General features: G+C 38.3%; 1 protein-coding gene across 2 annotated transcripts in view; it reads right to left on the bottom strand.

The window, feature by feature from the left end:
* VAV3 (vav guanine nucleotide exchange factor 3) overlaps nt 1-19,035 on the bottom strand; it is a 315,096-nt gene that overhangs the window by 73,382 nt on the left and 222,679 nt on the right. The window lies entirely within an intron of this gene.

Genomic DNA, 19,035 nt, shown 5'->3' with positions numbered 1-19,035 from the left:
GTTTGCTAGTATTTTGCCTTTGCTGAAATTTCTGACACCTTTGCCTTTCTATGCTAGCAAATTTCTTCTTATAATGCCAATGAGTAGAGTCGCAGTAATAGTTTTCTGTGGTTATTATTGAGTCTATAATATAGACCCTAAATGAGACCCCTATTGTTCAAGTTCAGCTCTGAGTGGATGACTGGGTCACCAGCTAAAGACCCCTGCAACTTTTGAAAACATTACTTTTTAACGATGCCGTGCTCTGTATTACTGTTTTAGAATCTTTTATTCATATTTTTTCAAGTATTATTGAATATTTACATTTCAAATGTTATTCCCTTTCCCCCACTCCCATCCCCCCTTATTGATCTTTCTTATATTCTGAAAAACATTTACAAATGAGCTATGATACTCATCAGTCTGAGAATGCAATGACTTTCATCATGTATATATTTGAATTCTCAAAGTTAACTACCAATAAAATAAATTGTTGGTATTATTATCAAGCCATTATCATAGCTGTCTGGGTGTAGGAAAGAAATCCCATGTCAGCTTTATAAGAAAGTTAAGTGATATTTTTTTTTAGAACATACCCTGGGGTTACACTTCATAAAAGCAGTGTCACAGTTGCATTAAATTCATGTTGACTGGTCACCTATTATGTTCCTGATACTAAGTTCTAAATATGGAAGGATAAAGCTACAGGTAATAGTTTCTGAAAGTCTGTGGAAAGTATCATGCACCAGATCACTTCAAAAAGGAAAATGGTGAGCCAGGTGGTGGAGCATGCCCTTAATCCCAGCACTCAGGAGACAGGCAGACAGATCTCTATGAGTTTGAGGCCAGCCTGGTCTATATAGGGAGTTCCAGTACAACCAGAGCTATATACAGAAAAACTGTCTCAAACGAACGAACAAATCCATTGCGACAGTGTAGACCTGGTAAAGAATCTACATGGCCTACCAGATGTGTACACTCAGAAGAGGGCATATAGGAACATGAGAGCTGAGTTTGGATAACTGAGTGGCAGATAAATAGGAGTTAACCAGATACAGACACAGATGTCTAGTAAGCTAATTTTAGCCAAACCACCAAAAATGTGTGGAAAGACATGGTGGCAAGAATGAATTCAGTATTCATGAAAATCCATCAGAGGTCTGTTACTGCAGAAACTGAGATGAACAAATGAACAAGAAGATAGGTAGAAGTGAGCTTCTTACATATTTCAAAGCCAGAAACAATTTCCGAGTACCATTGTGAGTGTAAGCAGATGCACACCCTCCCCCATTCAGTAATTATTCTCCCAATGGCCTGGAGGAGGATGAGCTGAAATTATTTTAATAGCCAATAAATTGAATACTAGTTTATAAATACTGGTGGTGTAGGAGGAGGGCAGGTTGGAGAAAAAGAGGTTGGAAGTGGTCCATGCCAGACTTGGAAATAAGAGATGTGTTTTCTATGGAGAACTTAAACCAAGAAAACTAACTTTACTAAAGTTAATTTGACTGTTCTTATGACTTTGGGCCAAAAGTCTCTACAATGTCACAAAGAAAATATCTGTCCCCACTAGTGTGCAGGCTACCTTTATCACACCCACATGCCCTAGCAACCACAGCTAAACACTGTGTTCAGAAGACAGATGACAAGTAGGTGTCTTACTAGACACAACCAATCCTGCCACAGAGGTAACATGCATATATCATTAACCACAGCTTCCAAATACACTTTCTCCAAAATGGTTCTCTAGGGTTGAGCTCTCAATGGGATTGAGAGCAGGATCCAAACTAGACCCAGAAACCCTGCCTGCATGTCACCATTTCTACTGACCACAGAGCCCATGTCTCATAGATCAACCTCAAGATCCTCAATTATGACCTGGTGCCTGCTCTGGAGAAGGGTAGGGAGGCCGTGTTCAGTCTTATTGCATACCTATCATATCTTTTCCTCACTAGGAAGACATTGCCTTAAATATCGTTGCCTCTGCACCATACCCACTTCAGAGAAAGAAACAAAGAAGGGAGGGGGCGGTACCTACAGGCCAAACTACTGAGAAAAAGAAGTAAAGGGGGTTGTATTCATTTTAAAATTATTTATTTATGAATTCACTTTACATCCCAATATCAGTCCCTCCTCCTCCCAGCACACCATCTCCATCTCGAAGCTCCTCCCATCATTTCCCTTCCCATTCTTTTCTTATTCTACCAGCAGCACAAAGAGAAAAACCTACTGAAGAGCACACACAGGGTCACCATGTTGGGATTTAGTATCACATACAGTAAGGAAAACAGGCTTTTCCACATTTCTTCCTCATACTTTCCTCTTCCTTCTAGTCCTCTGCCTTATTTTTCTTATGAATACGGAAAGAATCAATATCTTCAACCTCCATTTCCAAGCATATGATAAAACCCTGAATGGCCCACAACTTACCAACTCAAACAACTAGCCAGTGACCCTAAAGTGCTTGTTCTCAAGAGGAGAAAAAACAGTAGGACTTAAAGTCTTATTTCGCAAAAGCTGGGACCGTAGAGATTACCTCTGCTGTGCCTGCCTTTTAGAAAGTTTGGGGGAAAGGGAGGGTTTCCACTGGGAAACAGCCATCACAATGGGCAGCAAATCTGTGCTAAAATTCTTTCAACAGGCAGCAGAGACTTTTATCTTTAGTAGCAAGGCCATTTTATCAAATATCCCCTAATGCATGCTCTCCCAGGTGCCCTCCAGATCTCCTTCTTAGAAGCAGGTGGGTGAGAGCTGTCTCTTTGCTTTAGGGAGCACTGCAGGGGAGTAAGGACCAGCTTGCAGTAGCCTCTGATAATTACTGGGTGTGACAGAGGAGGGGAGCCTGGGGGGACAGGCAACCTTCTACAGAACCAAGGACTCAGGGAGAGGCTAAGATGGAGAAGTGGACAGAGGTGTATAGGTCTCAGATAAGTGGCTCCTTCCTGCTCTGTGGCCTCCGGGTGTTGGCCTCCAAGGCTTGCCAGGTGCTTAGCAAGGCTGGGATGTTGACACACTCAGAAGCAGAGGCAACAGCTGCGCACACCTGAGATGATAGTCTTAACAAGGAAGGAGCAGAGATTCAGGGCAGAAGTTAAATTGGCTTCTAAAACTAAGATGTGTCTTGATTTTATGGAGTTCTAAGGGTAAGGACTGAAATTCCTACTAACTCCTCGTGCATGTCTTTCTATACCAGTGGTTCTCGACCTGTGGGTCACAACCCCTTTGGTGGTATGTGTAGGGGGAAGTTGCATATCAGGTATTCTGCATATCAGATATCTACATTATGACTCATTACAGTTATGAAGTAGCAATGTAATAATTGTATGGTTGCAGGTCACTACAGCATGAGGGACTATATTAAATGGTCACAATATTAGGAAGGTTGAGAACCACAGGTCTATATAAAGTAACAAAGTACCATTGCCTTCTGAGACATGTTTTATACCTGGCCCCCTGCCCTCCTTGAAAATCATTTTCTAATCATTTCCTGAAATCATATTTTTAACTCTAAATATCCATCTATAACCACCTTTAAATAATCTATTGATCTGTGTGCCATGCACACTTATAATATTATCATGGAATAACAAACTATTCTCATTAAATATACTGGTGAACATTTATAAAGTACTTATCATGTGCCAGACCATGTTCTAAGAGTCACATCTTTTGAATTCAATGGAAATACCACGAAGGTCTTTCTGTGAAATTCCTTTGATTGAAGAAGCCGTGTTAAGGGACAGGGGCATGAGGGACTTAGTTAAGATCACTGAGAAGATGAAAAGCAGAAACTGGATTGAAGCCTAGAAAGGCTTGCTCTGGAATCCGAAAACTTGGTTCCCAAACCAGCAGAATATGTGAGATTCGGGGAAGCTAGACAGCTGGAACCGTTGCCTTGGAGCTGACAGAACTAGATCCTACAAATCAGAATGAACAAAACCAAAGCATGGTCACTGACCATGGCTGTCTGGAAGTAATGTGGCCCTATTTTACAGCTTGCCTTTCCCAACTGCCTTAACCCAAGATTCTGAAGATGGGTGTAATAACAGTAAATGGCCATCCTCAGAAAGAACCTACAAAAGGCTAGGCACAGTGTTAAAGCTTGACAAACCCTTCTCTTCTTTATCAATACACAGCAGTTTACTAAGATGGATGCTAAGGTCACCCCATAACAGAGCATGGACTGAAGAAAGTGAGTGCTTTCTTCCCCAGGAATGCTTTGTAAATAGAGAAACGATCAGCCCTACACTGATGACACGAAGCCATTTTTCCATTTTCAATTTCTTCCTTTTCTTTCTTTCTCTCTCTCCCTCTTCCTTCTTTGCTTCGTTACTTTCAAGATCTGTTCTCTTACTATGTAGCCCAGGCTGACCTCAAACCTACAACCCTCCAGATAGTAGCTCCTTCTTGCTAGGGTGATAGGTATGTCCCAAGCATGCTGTGCAAAACCACTTACATTCTCAGGCTTCACATACACTATAAGGTGTGTGCAGGACATAAGAGCATTCTCTCAGAAGAAGACAATAATGCAGAAAATATAAGCCAAAAAGGTCTCTCTCTCATAGACCAAGATATAAGCTAAGAATTTTCTAGAAAAAAAAAATGTAAATACATTTATTATACAGACTACCACAGTTGAGTGTAGAGGACTTGACTGATGATGTTTCCGTGTGGAGTATGCACACATATTCTACCAATAATAAATTACAAGACAGAAATGCAGTCAGAGTATGCAAATTACTTTAAACAGCACAACTGTACCACAAGCCCTCATTCCTACACAAACAGAAAGACATCAAGTGAAAACTACATATAAAGAACAAACAGTAGTCTTACTGTACTTGTTTAGGGTCAATTGCTAATACTCCACAATAATTTTTATTATTTAATTTTAAAACCACAGCAGAGGCACAGTAAGTAAAGGTCCTACTTCCATGATCTGAACTCTTTTACCTTCCTTGAGACTGAAGGCAGCTGAAACTTGGGAGGAGATACTATGTCTACTTGCCCCACCTTGCCAATAGACTTCTTTTGGAGGAAACCCTCCCAGGCCGTCTAGTCAGTTTCAGATCATCCTCTCGCCTCGGGAACCTAGATCCTCACACAAGAGCAGGGACAACTTCTACCCAGAAACTGATTTCAAAGCCCTGGCCTTTCCTTTCTCTCTGGAATTTGCAACTTGGGGTAATTTTCCTCAGAATGTGACCACAGTTATATCTTTATCCTTCTTATCAGCATATCCTCCAGGGCATCAAAGTCTGAAGCATTCATAGCTGAAGCTACTCTGGATACAAGAAGAATCACTTGGTAAGTTGCACCAATGTAGTGAGTGTTCCCTCCCAAGACACCTAAATTTGGTTAAAATACTGACTCCTTTAGCTGGGTATGGGAAAACATACCCTGTTTCCCTCTGTATCTCTGGCTTTTGCAACCATGGATTCCACCTATAACAGACTACAACACATTCAGGAGAAAAATACCGCAACTCAATTGGGCATATACAGACTTTTTTCTTGCTGCTATTCTCCTCAAATACAATAAAAGCCCTATTATGTAGAACCTACATTTACTGGCATTATAAAGAATCTAGAAACTATTTAACACATCAAGGAGAATGTGAGTAGGTTATATAGAAACCCTGCTTACCACTTTTGTTAGATTTAGAGATATATTAAATTATCAGCATGGCTTTCTCATTTATTGTGAGAACTGAAAATAGTGTAAATATATAGTACATTATAGAGTCACTTGAAAACTCAGCTCACAGTTGTCATCAACGTGTATATGAACATACAGACTATGCATATAAACATCTGAAGAGGATGTGCTCAATAAAGCATGCAAAAAAAACCCCAAAAAAACAAAAACAAACAAACAAACAAAAAAAAAAAAAACCAAAGGAGAGATCAGTGAATTGTCAATGTTTTCCACACTGCAGCAAGAGGACATCACAAACAGAATCCAGGGATGGGTGTCTGAAGAGCTTGCAAAACAAAAGGTGAAATTTTAGAAAAATCTTCCTGATTCAGCAGGAGTTTCTAATTAAGGTCAAGTCTATCATCTGATGTGACATGAGCTAAATGCAGTTTGAACTGGCCGTGCCCTGCCGCTGAGGCTTTGCTCAACAGTTCCCAGACTACTTACCCAGCATGTTAATGCTCATCTACTCTTTTGCAACAAGGGAGTGTGAGTGTCGGGATCCGTGACGGACTCAGTGCTGACTATACAGAAAGAATCCCCAGGAGAGAATGTCCAGAGCAGATGGGAAGGCCAAAAAAAAAAAAAAAAACATGGGAAAAGACACACTTGCTAAGTGTGTTCTTTAGTGTTCTTTAAAACTGGAGACAGAAAAACTCCTACCTCAACTTTGATTCTATTCTACCTTCCAAAAACCTCCTCCAATTCTTCTCTGTCCCATCTCCTTTCCTAAGCTATTTTGATTTTTAAAATGAACCTCCCTAGGTACCATCTGACCCCTCTCTTTATCCCTTGACTACTTGAACAGGGACAGGAGGAACTTTCCAGGCTATTATAGCTGGCTGTGAGCCTTGCTTATTCCTGATGTTCATAAATCTCAGGCTGCACCTTCCACCATGTCCTAATATCATCTTAGTCTCTCTCTGTGCTGTTTTAATAGCAGAGACTAAAAAACCAAGTGGAAGGGCAGGAAAGAAAAAGCCTTCTGATAGGAAAAAAACAACTCACTTTTAGGGAAACTTTTTCTCTGAATCCGTTTCTACTGAATACCTGGTTGCTGATAGTCATTAAGCAAAGAGATTGGAGCCTCTTTGATTTTTATGCCAGTTTTTTATTATAAAAGAAAGTTTTGTGATGTTGAAATTTTCTCACATGAGGTCTTTGTGGAATCCTTTTCATTTTTAATATTGTCTGTCTTTTTGCCTATTGGTGACGTGCTGTTTCCTGTACATTTTTCTCTAATAGCTAAACAGTTTTGTAATTAGAAAATAAACCGAAGGATGCAAATACATAGTTGTAATAAAATGTTAGCCTCTCCAATAGAGGTGGGGGCGGGGAGAGCCCAACATGGTAACCACGGGGCTGTTTGGTGAAGCTATGAGCAACCAAATAACACTACCACTTAGAGTTCAAGACACGGCAAAATAAAGATGCCAGAGAAAGGTGTGGGCTGTTACCCCAAAATGCTGAAACAAGAGACTCTGAAGTGTCAAGCCCACCACTCCAACCTGAACACCATACCTGTACCATGTCTCAAAATGATACTTCATAAACTGGCTCTAATTTTTTTACTTAATTGCATGACTCCATATGTCATGGGTAGACTCCATTTGCTATGGACTAAGAAATCGCCACAATTGTCTGATCTCTCTCCTTGTGGTATAAGTAAGCAGATATCACCACATTCTTCTACAGATGAGAGAGCCAGAGCTTATTAAAGAATTATGAAGAAGGCCTTCATAATTACACAGATGGTTGGCTTGAAACAGATTCTCGGATGTTAAGTCTTTACATTTTGCTGCAGGTCAGGGTACTGGGGCTACTGGCCCATCATTTGGTACCGAGCTTTTCATTTGAAGTACAGAAGGCATTCTGGCCACACAGGCAGGACACAACAGGGCCAAGAGCCTGATGTCAGCCAGGAGCTCAAACTCCGAGTCAACGCTTTCCATGCTTGCTATGTACTATGTGCAGGAATTCTCTGAACAGTTTACATTTACATAACGCCACACATTAACAGCCAAATTAAAACCTTTTCAAATGAGATTAAAAAAAAAAACGGTGTATTTTTTTTCCTCTTAAGAAATGTTACTTAAGAAATTGGCATGGATCGTGAAGTATGTTTTTTCTTGTGCTTCGATGATGATTAATGGACTCCTTTTGGAGAGGCGAGATCTGTACTTGGCATCGATGCCACAAACTTCTCTCATCTCCACAGCACTCTCAGGTAGGGAAAGTGGTTACATAAGGCAGTGATTAATGAGATGCCGAACATGTTGATTTAGTCCCAGATAGCAAAAATTTCCTCTTAAATCTAAACGCTTCACCAAAATTAATTTTCAGACTCACTACAAATACAAGTAAAGTGCCAGTTCAAGTTGAAAATACATCGTATGCTCGACCTGGGTCCATATGTTTTCCAATTTCTTCCTGTTTTGCTGAGGGTAAAAAAAAAGATACATATCATTGAACAGTCTGAGATTCCAAGAAGGTGTTGCCATTTCATTTTCTCAAAATCATTGGCCAGATTGGTTCCTGGATATTTCTTGAATTTAAATGGAAGCTACACATCTTATTTAAATATGAGCTCTCTGGAGCATAACGTTCTATTTTTAAAACTGGCCAGTATCTTCCTCAGGGGTGAAAGCTGCAGGTGGTGGTGAAGAAATGTGTGGACATCTGTACCCAGTACAACCTTGCTTCAGTGTTTAGACTAGACAACTGCATGAGTGTTTCTCAGTCCCAAGAAGAAACACTGTGTCCGGACAGAAGTTATCACCTTAACATCTTTTTACCATTGAAAACAACAGGGAGCTGCAAGTAGTACTTGTTATCCTCTGGGCATCCAGAAACGTGTTTTATGACAGAAAAAGCAATGTGCCAGGTAGGATCCCAGGGGTGTTATTCCACCCAGGTCCTCCCAACTTTCTTCTAGGAAAGTAAATGTTTCTCAATGTAAGATAGGTTCTCAACGATGTAGAGCTTCACAGTGCCTAGCAGATGACTAATGTCACAGATGGTACTAGTGAAATTTTGCCTACATACCCATGAGGTGGGATTCACAGTGTGGATACAAACAACTTGTTCTTGTCCTTAGCAGGATAAGGGTGGACAGTAGGAGCTTCCACCATGCTACTTAGAAAGGTATGCAATCATAAAGGCTGTGAATTTATTCCTCAAAGTCTCCCTGTGGGGTGTCTGGTTGGCTGCGGACCACTAGAACAGCAGAAAGCAAGTGTAAGATCAGCAGAGCACAGCACAAACTTTCCCAATGGGAGGTCTGAAGCACAGGCCGGCACACGGCTCCTGATAAAGCGAACTCTACTACTCGCTAAACATTAAGCATAGACTGAGTTGCATAACAATTAGTAAAATAAAGCTCTTCTGAGGTCACAGGCCTAGTCTTGTTCTTGAGAGCAGCTGAGAAAATGAACATGAGAAGGACACATGACATTAAGACACCAACTCTGAGGCCTACAGAGGACAATGGGAAGAGTCACTCTGAATGCAAGGGGACAGGCATACATCATTATTCTTGCTACATCAAAAGACTTAGGAAATGTAATCTTATTGATTTTTTTCATATTTTATAAACAAGGAAATCTGATTTTTCTCAATGTAGATCATCGATATTCATTTAGAAAGTTATTATCTTCCTAGCTCCACAGAGCATACATTGTGACATAATTTGTACAAGATAGCACAGTCTAAGCAAACTATAAGTCTAAAAAAATTGCAAAGCTTCAAAGTACAAAATGGAGACTTTAAGCAGCATTTGAAAACAATTACTTTAATATGTAAACAGTTGGAAAATCATTGAAAACATTTTGGTATGCATCTTAGAGATGATCAGAGAATATAGTCTTACATTAAATAATTAAAAATTAAAGAAAGTTATAATTCAACTGAAAAATACAACCACTATTGCACAAATTTTGATGTCCAATACTTAAAAGTATATAAAAATAACTAAACATAAAAATAAATAAAATTCAAAACTTTTTGAGAATCTGCAAATCTGAAATCTATCCAGGAAGAAATATGCTAGAAAAGTATCCAAATATTTTTAAAAGAATGTTATTCATTTGTGTACTGGTACATGTTAACTATACATGGTCCCCAATATAAGGTAGCCTGATTTATGAATTTGGACTTTCTAGTAGTGTTAAATTAAATTACATTCAATAAAAACCATACTTTGTGTTTATATATTTTCTGAGCTTAGACAAATACAATACAATGTTCTCTTTACATTCAGGGTAGTATCAGCCAGACAAGGCTCCAGTTGGTTGCAATCCTGAGGATGAACAACTGATATTCATAGTAGGGAACTTGCCTGACATGTATAAGGCCCCAAGTTTGATCCCTAATATACATGGACAGACAGGTAGACAGACAGACAGACACACACACACACACACACACACACACACACACACACACACACACACACACACAAACACAAATGAGATAGTACAGTGGGTTATAAAACAATGATGGTGCATTTTTATACTTCATGATATTTTGAACTTACAATATAATTACCAACTCAGATAAGTTTCAAAAACCTTTTTTTGTTCCTATCAAATAATGTATAACAAAGGAATATATCAAAAGTACACAGCCTATCCTCTTATGCCAATAACAAGGTAGATATAATGCAATGTAATATTAAAGACAGTTTTGATACACACACACATATTAACAAACACACATACTCACACACCCCTCTATCTGAATTTATCTGCACTAACCCAGAAACTCTAACTTCATGACTCCATTCTTAAATAGCAATCACCATATAGCTACATCTACTCAGGTCCTTTCATTTTTATAATAATTAAAAACTAGAAGGAATGATGCTTAACAATAAATCAAGCTAAAAGTCACTTTTCATTTTCGAAGAGCTTTTAAGAATTCAAGGTTCCCTTCAAATCATGGCTCAGATGATCTTTTTAACCTAGCACACCAGGTTACTTTTCTAGTTACGACCCTTCCAAGGCTTAATGGGCTCATCCAGATATACTGTACTCCTAATCTCCTGGTGTGGAATAAAAAATACCTTGCCCTGTCTCTTACACACAGCTCTCTCTCTCTACTGTTCTGAACTTGTTACTCCTCCTGGCTTTGACCAGAGCTGTTCTCTTCAACCATCTTTATCTCCCATCCACCTTTTTCACCAACTGTCTACCTTCATTATGCATCCCCGTTTAGACCTCATTCCCCAAGCTCCACATATCCCTCACTGTCTCTCGCCATCACTGACTCAAATCTTCAAGACTACCATTGCTCTGCTACTACTCAGTTCAGTGGAAGCAAGAACACATTTTGTTCATTCTTGAAACACAACCCAGGCCTGAAGACTTGTCAAATGACTGAACAAATGCATTCAGGAAACAAAGGGATAAAAGCAGAACAGGAAATCTTGAAATGTCAGACATTTTATAAGCATGTGTTTTCCTCTCCCCCACCATACACACAAACACACACACACACACACACACAGAGAGAGAGAGAGAGAGAGAGAGAGAGAGAGAGAGAGAGAGAGAGAGAGAGAGAGAGAAAGAGAAAGAGAAAGAGAATAAGAACCACCCAAAACCAAGAAGGATGGGAGGACGGGTCAATTGAGTGAGAGGATTATCCATGTTTCTTCAGGGAACATTTTAGTAAACCCCCCTCATTTTTATTCTAAGATTTTTCACAATAAACTTCTAAATACAAAAGTTTAGTTTATTAAAGTCAAATTATTTTAATGCCTAGCTCACACCTGTCAGTCATAACTGAACAATGAATATTTATCGCATTTCTGCCACTGCTATTGTTACTCAAAAGATAACAGAGCAAAAGTAAGGCAGTTTTCAGAACTACAATATATTTTTAAATTATATATTAAACAGTTAATGTCTTAAAATATCTTTCTGAAAAATCAACTTCACTCAACTTGAATATGTTGCCTGCCAGAAATCATCTTCTCTACTTCAAAACTGTTGGGCAGAGTGAGTCCTGCCAGTCATCCGCCCAGCTTGTTTCTGAGCCAGGGTCTACCAGTTGTTTGTTTCAGAGCTTCTAATTAGCTGCCTTATCTTCTGCGAGGGATTCTTCTGGTGCTAAGTTTTAATCGTCCAAATTAATTGAAATACTGTAGCAATTTGAGATTAACATTTTCAAAATTAACAATGCATAAAATAAAATCAGCCATGAATCTTCTTGGTAACAGCAATTACTAACGAACTCTGCAAAACAGACCAGATCACATTGCTACTTTTCACTGTGCTGTAAAGTTAGGCCTTAGAAATAAGCTTTCCCCATTTAGAGACAGTAGGATGCAGAGATTGTTTAGAGGAATTGTAGTCTCAAACACTATGAGTATGATTGGTACCCACCATACATTACATGATGCTGGGTATTCATCTTATACTCAGGAAGTCATGATGCAGTATCTCTCTCATGATTGTGTCCTATAAGACTTTAATTGCTAGGCTTCTCTACTGCCTTCTTGGCTTGCATGCTCTGGTGAAATAAACATCTCCTTAGAAAGTTCACACAGCAAAGAACTGAGAGCAGCATCTGGCAATGGGCAGTCGGTATTGCAGCCTTTAATCCAATAATCTAAAAAATGAAATACTTCTTCCAAATATCTAAGTTTGAAAATGAACCCTTCCCCAGCTGATCCTTCAGACAACATTTAACATCACCTTACATGCTAAATAAAACTTTGTGAACAAATCTGAAACAGGGAATACAGATAAATTATGCTTGGACAGCAGAGTCAAAGATTATAAGATGTTATTTAGGACAACTAGTAACACACTAGTCTGGAAGTATATATGTATCAGTGATGGTTATCACTTACAAATCAATATCTGCTAATGTTGGGGTAAAGTGTTATTTGACCTTGATTGTGACACAAGAAAATTGTTGCTAATTATCCCCATTTCAAAGCTAATAAACAGGGGTAAACACTTCCAAGGTTATACATCCAGGATGGCCAATGCCAATGCAGAGCGTGCAGTATAAACTGAAGTCTCTGAAAATTCTGATGTAAGTGAAAATGGATGGGATAATGTAGTGGAAAGGGTTTGGGTGAGGGAGGGTTGGCCATGGTATAGGAGAATGCAAAGTGAAAAATGAATAACACTAAAGGCCTTTTGGGAAAAGTCATATGGAAATCTCTTTTTCTGTCTCTGTCTCTCTGTCTCTCTGTCTCTCTCTCTCTCTCTCTCTCTCTCTCTCTCTCTCTCTCTCTCTCACACACACACACACACACACACACACACACACTGATTAACAGAGATAAACTTACAATCAGCTGTTCCCTTTATTTCCTTTCTATCACAGCTCTAGGCTATAACCAACTGTAAAACATCCATGCCTTTGGTTTTCCTTCTTGACTCTTCCAGCATTTAAGACACAATGTTTCTATTTGTCCCCACAAAATATGATCCTGTAGGATCTTGTCCACTGTTTTCTAATCAAATGAACCAATCTGCACTAATGTTGAGTAGCTAACAGTGGAAGACAGACGTACTGCCTTCTAAGAGTCCAGCATCTGTGTTCATGAGAGAATGACAGCCTGATGTTTCAGGTATAAGGTTAGACCACCGCCAAACATGAATCAAAATAGTGCTTCTCTCTTGTCACTGCTGAAAACTAAAGATACCATTCCAGATCAGCCTTTGTTGGTCTCTTCAGACTCCTCTTTTAGGTTCTGTGCCTCCTGGTGTACTTTAGAAGAATGTAGAAGACATGGGAAGGCCTGCCACAAGACCCTCATGGGTAAAATGTCTGAGCAATGTTTTCTCTTCCTCCTCTTTTTCTTCTCAATGTTGTACATATAGAATTGAGAGAGACAGAGAGAAGAAAAAAAAAAGAAAATACACAAAATGTTCTCTGCAGACAGGTTGGGTCAGCCCTTCTCTGTTCGTGCATTATGGAAGTGGGACACAGAAACTAGGCTGTCCATCCACAGGAAACCCTCACTACAGCCACCACTGCAGAGATGAAAACAAAGTAAGAACCTAATGTAAGCCTTTCTCCTCATTTAAACTGAAAATCAATTTGATGAAGTTGAAAAATAACTAAATTCTAGTACACTCTTTTGACCAAAATTTTACAAACTATACTCCTGTGTTTCAGTTAATATAATAAACCTATTTGCAAAAAGAACTGTGGTAATAATATAATCATAAACTAATTTATCAATAGTTTATCTTCTAGGACCAGTTAGATATTACACCAAATACTGTTATTGGACAGTAATATGTTTTGATCCAATTGCTGTCTTTCATTTAAGAGTTGGGATCTCAGTACTGAAATGAGATTATCTGGCTCTCAGAAGTGGTTGGCCTATAATAAATTGCTGAAGTTTCTATTTTATCTAGTATTCCATGACACATAGTTTGTCTTCTTACATGGAGCAGTAGTTAACTATCATGGCCACAGATACAGAGAAGGAGGCATGGGCCATATCTCATCACCCAGGTAAAAAATATTGTATCAATGATAAATTTTCAAAGTAGCTTACTGCATTTGTAAATTTCTTTTTTTGGAATGATTTTCTAAACATTTAATAAATGCATACTTCACCTTCTAAAGATAACACACTCAATAAGATTATGCTAAAAGTGCATAAGTCACCCATAAAAAGGTTCTGTATATTATAACACAAATATTTTCTTATCTTAATAATCACATTACTGATGTTGCTTGCCATCTAAAAGAAACACCTCTACTGATGCACATCTATCAATATTCACCCCTTCTGTCTTCCTGTTCTAAAGGTACCTGTGCAGTAAGAAAGACTGGCTTGCCAAGGCATGTGCAGACCAGCCAGAAAACGGGAGTGGTCCTTTGTGAACTCAGAGTGAGCCTTAAAAAGGAGAAATAAATCCTCAAACCAAAAGAAACATGAGCCAGGTGCTGTGATGTTCATTTCAGAAATCTGTTATCCTGGCAAAGGGAATTAGAAAGGTAGTCCTGAAAATAACTACAAGGGATCAACTGCCTCAGTGCGAAACTAGTCTTATTGTTCATAGTTTAATAGAAGCTTGGAGGAAAATCAGCTATTTTAAAAACCAGAGCACACTCTACAGCTCTGTTCACAGCTTGGATTTCTCATTCCTCTGCAATGAATCTTAATCACCGGGTTCTCCTTGCCCCATTTCTTTTTTCAAGTTTATTTCTCTCAATGTGAAATATCTTTTTACATTTACAATTATGTGCCTACCATTTCAGTTAGGATTTATATTTGATGAAAAATTAGTTTTGGAGGTGAGAGAAAAGATAGACATGGGAATGACTGATTAATATGGAAATATGACAATCTATGGAAACTGTTTCTTATTGATTGCAGACAAAGGCTCATTTACAAAAACTGTCAAGGTGCATTTGTTTCTCTAATTTAAAAGAAAATGATCATTTTTAAAATGAGCTTTTAGAGTCACAGTTTAAAAATAGTGGGTTGGTATTTTTTTTTTCCTCATCACTGTTTTCTACTTGGAAACTGAAATATAAAATTTCTCTACTGAATAAGTTGTTCTGTTTAAAATCAAATCTAGAGGAAGTCAGCAATTCTCTTTAGACTTGGAATGCAATCCTTTGAAATTAAAGCAGAAAAGAGAACCATATTAAACTCCAATTCAGTACCATAAGCCAGCATAGCAAAATGTTTATTTACATAAATGAAAACATCATACACATAAATTAGTTTAAAAGTAATCCAAGCCCACAGTTTCTTCTTTTTCTAATTCATTTATCTTATTTGCATGTATTATGTAATTAAAAATGTTTTCCTGTGTTTGTAAGGTTATTTTCTAAGATACTATGCTGTTCCATAATCCAAAGTATCTATATGTAGGATGGTACGCAATGTTCAATCTTTACAACTAATGTATATACATATGCATTTATGCAACCAAAACCTGGTGCTTTTATCTATCTTTTCTACCTAGAATACAAATATTGTGGAGAAGGAATGTGTTGTTTTTATAATTAGCAACTTGGCTGGGTTTAGTGTCACATAAGACATGAAGTTGATAATGACAGATTACTTCAATCCTTTCTTCTCGTAAGGGCAGGAAGAGCATGAACTACTCACTCATCTTGAACAGAAAGAGATCATCACTGAAGATGAATCTGGTAAGAAATGGTTAAGACAACTCCTGAGGGTAAGAACTCAGCCTTTCTGAATCACCTGTATCTTTCCTATAATCAAGGAGGTTACAAGGAACACACAAGCCTTGGCTTTCTGAAAGGATTCCTGCACTTGGACATTATCTGTTCACTAACTATGCAAGGTTATCACAGTACAGTAAGCAGCTTAAGCGCGCAGGAGAGAGCTACAAAAGCAGTTCCCATGTGCTCTATCTGATCTTTAAACAGCACAACAAAGAATAACAACCAGATTTTTTTTTAACCTCATGATCATGGACTCACACACAAGAGGTTATGGAAAGTATAGAAATGTATAGAAACATACAGAAAAGTCTAGAAATATGACCTTGGTATAAAGACCACATGCTACTTCACACAGATATACTGCACGCAATCAAAAATCAATCTTAAACCTAAGCATTAAAATTTAATTGGTAACTTTGACCTTGAGTACCACTTGAGGTGAAAAATATTACAGCAGTGCTTGGGTTTGCTTGAGATTTATGATCTCATGTTCTTGAAAAAGACCCAGCACCTCCGTGTTCCTGAAATAATTGATCTGTCTGTTACAAGTGTTGTTTTCCTAATACCAACATCTGTCTCAGGAAGAGAGATACAAACTGATGAAAGCATCCTGCTATATTTAAGTGATTCAAAAGAGCTACCAGAATTTGCATCTGACACACATAGTGTCTATAAAAGTACCCAAGATTTAAAAATAAAACAATTCTTAACTTACTACAGAACAAGGGAAAACAGTGAAAGCATTATTAGCATGGTATACAAAGATTAGGTGTAAGTGCTAGTAGAATGTTCTAAGTATGAAGACAAACCACAGCACAAACATGTAGCCCTCATCTTTCTTGGGTTGTGTTAGAAATCCACAAAATAACCCCGCAGTTTTCAATGAGGGTTCCATTGTCTTTATTAAAATCTCAAGCTAACAATTAAAGTCAAAAAAAAAAAAAATCACTCTCAATCATTTCTCTTGGTTGTATCTTTTTGTGAAGACAATCGAAAGATTGTAAAAGCTGCTTAGCAATCAGAAAATAAAAAAAACATAAATATTACTACGATTGTACAACTTTCTTCTTTTATTTTTTTTAAAGCAGGGTCTCATTATGGAGCTCTGGATGTCTTGGTACTCACCATGTAGACCAGGCTGGTTTCGCATTCATAGCTGCCTCTGCCTTGCTGAACCACAGACATGCTAGCTAGGAAAGGGAAAAATCTGATGGGATCACACTCCTTAAGAAGGCACTACAGGTAACTGATGACTGCTGAGAAAGGGAGAGTCAGTCTCTCCCAGGGATGAACATCATAAATAGTTGTCCAATAGAAAGTGAAACCACATGCACACAAACAATAGAAACAGACTCAGGTTGCATTTATATATTTGTGCATATATATATGTATGTGTGTGTGTATGTTGTATGTATATGCATACATGCTATATAACAATAACAACGATGAGGAAGAGGCTACCAATTTATGGAGGGAGGGAAAGAATTGAAAGGAAGAGGCTACCAATTTATGGAGGGAGGGAAAGAATTGAAAGGAAGAGACTTGGGAGAGACTAGGGAGGGAAGGGAAGGAGAAGTGATAATTATATTTTAACCAAAATCTATATTTAAAAAAAGCAAGAACGACAACACAATAAGGAAAACTGTATAGTCATTCACTACTTCATGTAACAAATGTTTATTAAGTCTTCTGTATACATAACTATGTATTAAAGTCCTTTCCAAGAATAAAGGTCTATGTGTAATTTAGTTCTGTACAGGCCTCTGAAATTTGAACCTGATGAAATATGTACATTTGCCCCACCCCCAACAGTCTATTTTCTACAATCCATTCTTATGAGGTTCTAGAAAGCAATCAGCGTATTACAACTTAGAAATGTCAGTGATATTAGTTAGAAAACAGGGTGGGATAGTCAAAAGAACTTCTACACCAAAGATACCAATGGCCAACGCTGCTTCTAAGAAGCTGTGTTCTGCCCCAGTTGTATGAATGTCTCTTTAAACGACTTGGATAAACACGCTCCAAGAATTGTGAAATCTGCTGAACAACAGCATAGCAGTTGCTCACAAGGGTTCACCCTGAGCAAAGCAACATGGCGGGTCACAGCAGGAGGAGGCAGGGCTGCAAAAGCCATTAAGCTCCACACGTACCTCAGGCCCTATCCAGGAGTGGCTAATGGACAAGATATGTGGAACCTCACTGCAGCCACAACCACAGGAGCATTACCCACTGTTTCTTCATAGAAATGTGATGAATGGAAAATGTACTCACATGAAAATATCAACACTACAGGAAAACAACCTATAAGGTACAGACTCACTTTTTCGAATATTTGTAAGTTTATTCTTCCTGCAGGACTTTATCTCTTTCATTACTGATCTACTTGGCCATATTCTGTAATCTGAAAATTCACTATAGTTTCTTTTAAACAACCTAAAGGATTGTAGAAAACTGGCTGTGGACTAAATTATAAAGAGTTAAATGTACACCATCTGATTCTATAAGTAAATGTATTCCTCTGCAGGGAAATAGACTAACTAAAAATGCCCAGAGGAGAAGAAGAAATTTCAAAATAACACTTTTAAAAGCAAGATTGTTTTCTGGAATAGACATACAATTCACATGAAACAATAAAGAAACATCGCTTACACAGTCAACACACTCCTGCTAAAAACAACGAATGAGATCTCTTCTAAATGTCATCAATACAGACCTCTGGAAAAGGAGCTTGGCTTGGGAAAGTCAGAACCATTAAGAAGTAAAATAGAACCCTATGGATTTTGGTTTAATTCAATGCCATTAATTTTGTTCTGTAGTTAAATAAGTTAAATAGATCTTGGCATGTAAGCGAGTCAATTTCTAGCCAGAGGCAACAGGGCTTCTATAATCTCTGTCATCTCATAAACCGGTAGGGCCAGCCTGGGTGTGGTTTCAGTTAAAAGGTGTTAGGCTTTGAAAAAGCAACTTTACAGCTAAACGAACAGTGCTGAGGATGAGAATATAAATCCAAACAGTAGTCCAGACCCACAGTGCACTGGATGGACTATCAAATTCACGAATTTAAATGCTTTACCTAGGAATCCCATTACATCTCCGAGGACAGGGTCATGCACAGAACAGAATGGTCAGTGACTATAGTGATGACGGCATTTCTTAATGGAGGAAAAAGTAATTACACTAAGA

Source organism: Micromys minutus (assembly GCF_963924665.1).
Source record: "Micromys minutus genome assembly, chromosome: 4".
Lineage (NCBI taxonomy): Eukaryota > Metazoa > Chordata > Mammalia > Rodentia > Muridae > Micromys > Micromys minutus.
This window is presented reverse-complemented; position numbering and strand designations above follow the sequence as displayed.